This window comes from Arachis stenosperma, chromosome 3 (assembly GCF_014773155.1).
Source record: "Arachis stenosperma cultivar V10309 chromosome 3, arast.V10309.gnm1.PFL2, whole genome shotgun sequence".
In the NCBI taxonomy this organism is placed as follows: Eukaryota; Viridiplantae; Streptophyta; class Magnoliopsida; order Fabales; family Fabaceae; genus Arachis; species Arachis stenosperma.
The window spans coordinates 19,815,745-19,824,240 of NC_080379.1; the positions used below are offsets into that span (position 1 = coordinate 19,815,745).

The following is an 8,496-nucleotide window of genomic DNA, read 5'->3' on the forward strand; positions in this document are numbered from 1 at the left end:
GCTCGTGCTAACAAGGTAACATGCTTATATAATAAATAATAGTTACATTTAGGAAGATAAATTGGTAGCACCCAATTTCTGATATGATCTAAACATACTGAAAATTGGGCTATTACAAAATGCATCATGAAACTCCAAAATAAATTTAAGTATTTCTATGAAATGCATAAGTTTACACCCAATCTCATGGGATATTTTACAACAGTTAACAAAAGACAATGTAAAATGACAATTGTTCAGTTACTAATTGGTGCACAAAATTGTAATCTCAATGGCGCCAATAACTTGGTGCGCACAATTGTAATATCACTATTTTTCACAACTTCGCACAACTAACCAGCAAGGGCACTGGGTCGTCCAAGTAATAAACCTTACGTGAGTAAGGGTCGATCCCACGGAGATTGTCGGCTTGAAGAAAGCTATGGTCATCTTGTGAATCTCAGTCAGGCAGATTCAAATGTTTATGGAGTTTTAATAATTAAAAGATAATTAGAACATAAAATAAAGATAGAGATACTTATGTAAATCATTGGTGGGGATTTCAGATAAGTGTATGGAGATACTTTATCCCTCCTAAATCTCTGGTTTCCTTCTCTCTTCATCCAATCCTTCATAATCCTTTCTATGGCAAGCTGTATGTTGGGTGTCACCATTGTCAATGGCTACTTCCCATCCTCTCAGTGAAAATGGTCCTCTACGATTTCTGTACGGCTAATCAACTATCGGATTGCTCGTCTCGGATGAAAAATACCATGCACAGATATCGTATGGCTAATCAGCTGTTGGTTCTCGATCGTGCAGGAATAGGATTTACTATCCTTTTTCATTTGTCACCATGCCCTACAGTCGCGAGTTTGAAGCTTGTCACAGTCATTCCATCCCAGATCCTACTCGGAATATCCCAGACAAGGTTTAAACTTTCCAGATCTTAAGAATGCTGCCAATGGATTCTAGCTTATACCAGGAAGACTCTGATCTCAGATTCAGATGCCCCATTGTCAGAGTGGAGTCGATGTGAATCATTGATTAGAAACCTAAGAGATATACATTCAAGCTTGTTTTCATGCAGAACGGAAGTGGTTGTCAATCACGCGTTCATAAGTGAGAATGGTGATGAGTGTCACATAATCATCACATTCATCATGTTCTTGTGTGTGAATGAATATCTTAGAATAAGAATAAGCATGAATTGAATAAAAGAACAATAGTACTTTGCATTAATACTCGAGGAACAGCAGAGCTCCACACCTTAATCTATGGTGTGTAGAAACTCCACCGTTGAAAATACATAAGAACAAGGTCTAGGCATGGCCGAATGGCCAGCCTCCCCAAATGGCATATGAATTCGAAAATAGGGAAAAATACCCCGAGTACAATAGTAAAAAGTTCTATTTATACTAAAATAGTTACTAGGGTTACAGAAATGAGTAAATGATGCAAAAATCCACTTCTGGGCCCACTTAGTGTGTGCTTAGGCTGAGCATTGAAGCTTTCACGTGTAGAGGTCTTCCTTGGAGTTAAACGCCAGTTTGTAACTTGTTTCTGGCATTTAACTCTGCTTTGCAACTTGTTTCTGGCGTTTAACGCCAGAATAGGGCAAAAAGCTGGCGTTAAATTCCAGTTTACGTCATCTAAACTCGGGTAAAGTATGAACTATTATACATTGCTGGAAAGCCCTAGATGTCTACTTTCCAACGCAATTAAGAATACGCCATTTGGATTTCTGTAGCTCCAAAAAGTTCATTTTGAGTGCAGGGAGGTCAGAATCCAATAGCATCAGCAGTCCTTTGTCAACCTCTGAATCAGATTTTTGCTCAGGTCCCTCAATTTCAGCTAGAAAATACCTGAAATCATAAAAAAATACACAAACTCATAGTAAAGTCCAGAAATGTGAATTTTTTTTTAAAAACTAATAAAAATATACTAAAAACTAACTAAATTATACTAAAAACTATGTAAAGACAATGCCAAAAGGCGTATAAATTATCCGCTCATCACAACACCAAACTTAAATTGTTGCTTGGCCCTAAGCAATTGAAAATCAAATAGGATAAAAAGAAGAGAATATACAATGAATCTCACAATATCAATGAAACTTAGTCCCAATTAGATGAGTGGGGCTAGTAGCTTTTTGCTTCTGAACAGTTTTGGCATCTCACTTTATCCTTTGAAATTCAGAATGATTGGCATCTATAGGAACTCAGAATTTTGAATAGTGTTATTGATTCTCCTAGTTCAATGTGTTGATTCTTGAACACAGCTACTTTATGAGTCTTGGACGTGGCCCTAAGCACTTTGTTTTCCAGTATTACCACCGGATACATAAATGCCACAGACACATAACTGGGTGAACCTTTTCAGATTTTGACACAGCTTTACTAAAGTCCCCAGTTAGAGGTGTCCAGGGTTCTTAAGCACACTCTTTTGCTTTGGATCATGACTTTAACCACTCAGTCTCAAGCTTTTCACTTGGACCTTCATGCCACAAGCACATGGTTAGGGACAGCTTGATTTAGCCACTTAGGCCTGGATTTTATTTCCTTGGGCCCTCCTATCCATTAATGCTCAAAGCCTTGGATCCTTTTTATCCTTGCCTTTTGGTTTAAAGGGCTATTGGCTTTTTCTACTTGCTTTTTCTTTTTCTTTTTTTTTTTTGCTATATTTTTCGCTAATTTTTTTTCTTTTTCACTGCTTTTTCTTGCTTCAAGAATCAATTTCATGATTTTTTCAGATTATCAATAACATTTCTCTTTATTCGTCATTCTTTCAAGAGCCAACAATTTTAACATTCATAAACAACAAGATAAAAAATATGCACTGTTCAAGCATTCATTCAAAAAACAAAAAGTATTGCCACTACATCAAGGTAATTAAACTAATTTCAAGATAAAATTTAAAATCCAAGTACTTCTTGTTCTTTTGTAATTAAGCACATTTTTCATTTAAGAGAGGTGAAGGATTCATGGAGTTATTCATAGTTTTAAGACATAGACACTAGACACTAATGATCATGTAATGAAGACAAAAACATAGACAAACATGAAGCTCAAAAAACCGAAAACAGAAAATAAATAAACAAGGAGATTAAGGAATGAGTCCACCTTAGTGTGGGTGGCGTCTTCCTCTTGAAGAACCAATGGAACGCCTAAGCTCCTCTATGTCTCTTCCTTGCCTTTGTTGCTCCTCCCTCATAGCTCTTTAATCTTCTCTAATCTCATGGAGAATGATGGAGTGCTCTTGATGCTCCACCCTTAGTTGGTCCATGTTGTAACTCAAGCCTTCCAAAGAGGTGTTGAGTTGCTCCTAATAGTTGTGTGGAGGAAATTGCATCCCTTGAGGCATCTCAGGGATTTCTTGATGAGGATCTTCCTCATGCTCTTATTGAGGTCCATGAATGGGCTCTCTTGTTTGCTCCATCCTTTTCTTAGTGATGGGCTTGTCCTCTTCAATGAGGATGTCTCCTTCTATGTCAATCCCAGCTAAATTGTAGAGATGACAAATAAGATGAGGAAAGGCTAACCTTGCCAAGGTGGATGACTTGTCAGCCACCTTGTAGAGTTCTAGAGGTATGATCTCATGAACTTCCACTTCCTCCCCAATCATGATACTATGGATCATGATGGCCCAATCCACAGTCACTTTAGATCGGTTGCTAGTAGGAATGATGGAGCGTTGGATGAAGTCCAACCATCCTCTAGCCACAGGCTTAAGGTCTAGTCTTCTCAATTGAACCGGATTACCTCTTGAGTCTCTTTTCTATTAAGCTCCTTCCACACATATATCCATGAGGACTTGGTCCAAGTTTTGATCAAAGTTGACCCTTCTAGTGTAGGGGCGTACGTTTTCTTGCATTATTGGCAAGTGGAACGCCAACCTTACATTTTCCGGACTGAAATCTAAGTATTTCTCCCGAACTATTGTAAGCCAATTCTTTGGGTTCGGGTTCATACTTTGATCATGGTTCCTAGTGATCCATGCATTGGCATAGAACTCTTGAACCATTAAGATTCTGACTTGTTGAATGGGGTTGGTGAAAACTTCCCAACCTCTTCTTCGGATTTCATGTCGGATCTCCGGATACTCATTTTTCTTGAGCATGAAAGGGACCTCAGGGATCACCTTCTTCTTGGCCACAACTTCATAGAAGTGGTCTTGATGGACCTTTGAGATGAATCTCTCCATCTTTCATGACTCGAAGGTGGAAGCTTTTGCCTTCCCTTTCCTCTTTCTAGAGGTTTCTCCGGCCTTAGGTGCTATAAATAGTTATGAAAAAACAAAAAGCAATGCTTTTACCACACCAAACTTAAAAGGTTTGCTCGTCCTTGAGCAAAAGAAGAAAGAAAGAAGGGAAAGAAGAAGAAAATGAAGGATATGGAGGGTGATAGGTGGTTCGGCCAAGAGGAGGGAAAGGTGCTTGTGTTGTGTGAATATGAAGGAGTAGTGAGGGGTTTATATAGGGGTGAGGAGAGGGTTGGGTTTCGGTCATTAGGGTTGGGTTTAGGAGGGAAAAGTGTTTGAATTTTTAAAGTGAGGTGGATGGGGTTTTTGGGGAAGAGGTATGGAGGTGATTGGTGAAGAGAATATAGGGAAGATGATATGATTTGATTGGTGAGTGAGAGAGAGAGAGAGAGAGGTAGGGTAGGTGGGGATCATGTGGGGTCCACAAATCCTGAGGGGTCAAGGATGTATCAACCCTGCTCCTATTAGGCGTACAAAACGCTCTTGCTGTGCAATCCTGGCGTTTAACGCCAGACTGCTGCTTGTTTATGGCGTTAAACGCCGGTTTTTATTCCTTTCCTGGCGTTAAACGCCAGGCTGCAACCTGTTTCTGGCATTTAACACCAGATTGTAGCTTGTTTCTGGTGTTTAACGCCAGTCTGGTGCTTATTTCTGGCGTTTAACACCCAGAATAGTGCCATACTGGGCGTTAAACGCCCATTCTGCTATCTTCAATGGAGTTTAAATGCCAGTAAGTTGCTCTTCCAAGGTGTGCTATTTTTAATGCTATTTTTATTTTTCTTTGACTTTTGCAGTTGTTTTTGTGACTCCACCTAATCATCAACCTAAAAAAAAGAAAATAACATATATAAATAAAATTGGTTTGCCTCCTAATAAGCGCTTCTTTAATGTTAATAGCTTAACAGTGAGCTCTCATGGAGCTTCACAGATGTTCAGAGCATTGTTGGGACCTCCCAACACCAAACTTAGAGTTTGAATGTGGGGGTTCAACACCAAACTTAGAGTTTGGTTGTGGCCTCCCAACACCAAACTTAGAGTTTGACTGTGGGGGCTTTGTTTGACTCTGCATTGAGAGAAGCTTTTCTTACTTCCTCTTCATGGTTACAGAGGGAGATCATTGAGTTTTAAACACAAGGTAGTCCTTAACTCTCCTGTGTCCAAATCAATCACAGCTTTTGCTGTGGCTAGAAGGGTCTTCCAAGGATGATGGATTCATCATCATCCTTCCTAGTGTCTAGGATTATGAAATCAGCAGGGATGTAAAGGCCTTTGACCTTTACTAGCACGTCCTCTACCTGTCCATAAGCCTTTTTCATGGATTTGTCTGCCATCTCTAATGAGAATGTGGCAGCCTGTACCTCAAAGATTCCCAGTTTCTCCCTTACAGAGAGTGGCATCAAGTTTATGTCTGACCCCAGGTCACACAAAGCCTTCTCAAAAGTCATGGTGCCTATGGTACAGGGAATTAAGAATTTACCAGGATCCTGTTTCTTTTGAGGTAAAGTGTGCTCAACCCAGGTATTCAGTTCCTTAATGAGCAATGAAGGCTCATCCTCCCAAGTCTCATTACCAAATAGCTTGGCATTCAGCTTCATGATTGCTCCTAAATACTGGGCAACATGCCCTTCAACAATGTCTTCATCTTCTTCAGAAGATAAATAGTCATTAGAGCTCATGAATGGTAAAAGGAGGTTCAATGGAATTTCTATGGTCTCTAGGTGAGCCTCAGATTCCTTAGGTTCCTCAATTGGAAACTCCTTTTTGTCCACAGGACGTCCCATGAGGTCTTCCTCACTGGGATTTATGTCCTCCTCCTCCTCTGTGCATTCTGCCACACCAAGTAAGGTTATGGCCTTGCACTCTCTTTTTGGGTTCTCTTCTGTATTGCTTGGGAGAGTACTAGAAGGAGTTTCAGTGACTCTTTTACTCAGCTAGCCTACTTGTGCCTCCAAATTTCTAATGGAGGACCTTGATTCATTCATAAAACTTAGAGTGGCCTTAGATAGATTAGAGACTATGTTTGCTAAGCTGGAGGGGCTCTGCTCAAAATTCTCTATCTGTTGCTGAGAGGATGATGGAAAAGGCTTGCTATTGCTAAACCTGTTTCTTCCATCATTATTAAATCCTTGTTGAGGCTTTTGTTGATCCTTCCATGAGAAATTTGGATGATTTCTCCATGAGGGATTATAGGTGTTTCCATAGGCTTCACCCATGTAATTCACCTCTGCCATTGTAGGATTCTCAGGATTAAAAGCTTCTTCTTCAGAAGATGCTTCTTTAGTACTGTTGGATGCATTTTGCATTCCATTCAGACTCTGAGAAATCATATTGACTTGCTGAGTCAACATTTTGTTCTGAGCCAATATGGCATTCAGAGCATCAATTTTAAGAACTCCCTTCCTCTGAGGCATCCCATTACTCACAGGATTCCTTTCAAAAGTGTACATGAACTGGTTATTTGCAACCATGTCAATAAGTTCCTGAGCTTCTGCAGGCATTTTTTTCAGGTGAATAGATCTACCTGCAGAATGGTCTAATGACATCTTAGACAATTCAGATAGATCATCATAGAATATGTCCAGGATGGTCCATTCTGAAAGCATGTCAGAAGGACACTTTTTGGTCAGTTGCTTATATCTTTCCCAAGCTTCATAAAGGGATTCACCTTCCTTCTGTCTGAAGGTTTGAACATCCACTCTAAGCTTGCTAACCTTTTGAGGAGGAAAGAACTTGGCTATGAAAGCCGTCACCAGCTTATCTCAAGAGTTTAGGCTATCTTTAGGTTGAGAGTCAAACCATACTCTAGCTCTGTCTCTTACAGCAAAAGGGAAAAGCATAAGCCTGTAGACCTCGGGATCAACCCCATTGGTCTTAACAGTATCACAAATCTGCAAGAATTCAGTTAAGAACTGAAAAGGATCTTCTGATGGAAGTCCATAAAACTTGCAATTCTGTTGCATCAGAGAAACTAATTGAGGCTTTAGCTCAAAATTGTTTGTTCCAATGGCAGAGATTGAGATGCTTCTTCCATGTAAGTTGGAATTTGGTGCAGTAAAGTCACCAAGCATCTTCCTTACACCTCCACCATTGTTATTGGGTTCGGCCATGTCTCCTTCTTTTTCGAGATTCTCTGTAAGGTTTTCACTGGATTGTTGCACTTTAGCTTCTCTTAGCTTCTTCTTCAGAGTCCTTTCAGGTTCAGGATCTGCTTCAACAAGAATATCCTTGTCCTTGCTCCTGCTCATATGAAAAAGAAGAGAATAGAAAAGAAGAGGAATCCTCTATGTCATAGTATAGAGATTCCTTTATGTGAGTAGAAGAAGAAAAGAACAGAAGAAGAAAAATTCGAACACAGAGAGAGAAGAGAAGAGGGTTCGAATTATGAGTAGAAGAGAAGTGTTAGTAGATAAATAAATAAATAGAAGGAGATGAGAGAGAAATTTGAAAATTGTTTTTGAAAAAAAGTTAGTGATTTTCGAAAATTAAGAGAAGAAATAAAATTAAAATTATAATTTGAAATAATTAGTTAATTAAAAAAATTTTGAAAAAGAGGAAGGTGATTTTCAAAAATTAGAAAGAGAAAATTGGTTAGGTGGCTTTGAAAAAGATAGGAATTTTAAAACAAACAAAAAATCAATTAGTTAGTTGAAAAAGATTTGAAAATCAATTTTGAAAAGATAGGAAGTTAGAAAAGATTTTTGAAACCAAATTTTTGAAAAAGATATGATTGAAAAAGATTTAATTTTTAAAATTGATGACTTGACTAACAAGAAACTAAAAGATATGATTCTAGAATTTAAAGATTGAACCTTTCTTAACAAGAAAGTAACAAACTTCAAATTTTTGAATCAATCACATTAATTGTTAGTAAAGTTTTTGAAAATTTGAAATGAAGATAAGAAGAAGGTTTTGAAAATCAATTTTAAAAATATTGTCGAAAATATAAAAGAAAAATAAAAAAGATTTGATTTTTGAAAAAGTTTTGAAAAGATAAGATTTTTAAAATTGAAATCTTGACTTGACTAACAAGAAACAACTTATTTCAAAATTTTTTGACTAAGTCAACCCAAAATTTCGAAATTTATGAGAGAAATAAGGGAAAGATATTTTTTGATTTTTGAATTTTTAATGAGAGAGAAAAACACAAATATGACCCAAAACATGAAAATTTTGGATCAAAGCCAATGATGCATGAAAGAACACTATGAATGTCAAGATGAACACCAAGAACACTTTGAAGATCATGATGAACATCAA

At 38.0% G+C, this 8,496-nt stretch overlaps 1 non-coding gene across 1 annotated transcript; it reads left to right on the forward strand.

The window, feature by feature from the left end:
- The first annotated feature begins 6,836 nt into the window (after positions 1-6,836).
- On the forward strand, positions 6,837-6,944 carry LOC130972324 (small nucleolar RNA R71). The gene has a single exon (XR_009083510.1). It is a non-coding gene; the product is annotated as a small nucleolar RNA R71 (small nucleolar RNA).
- Positions 6,945-8,496: the final 1,552 nt, after the last annotated feature.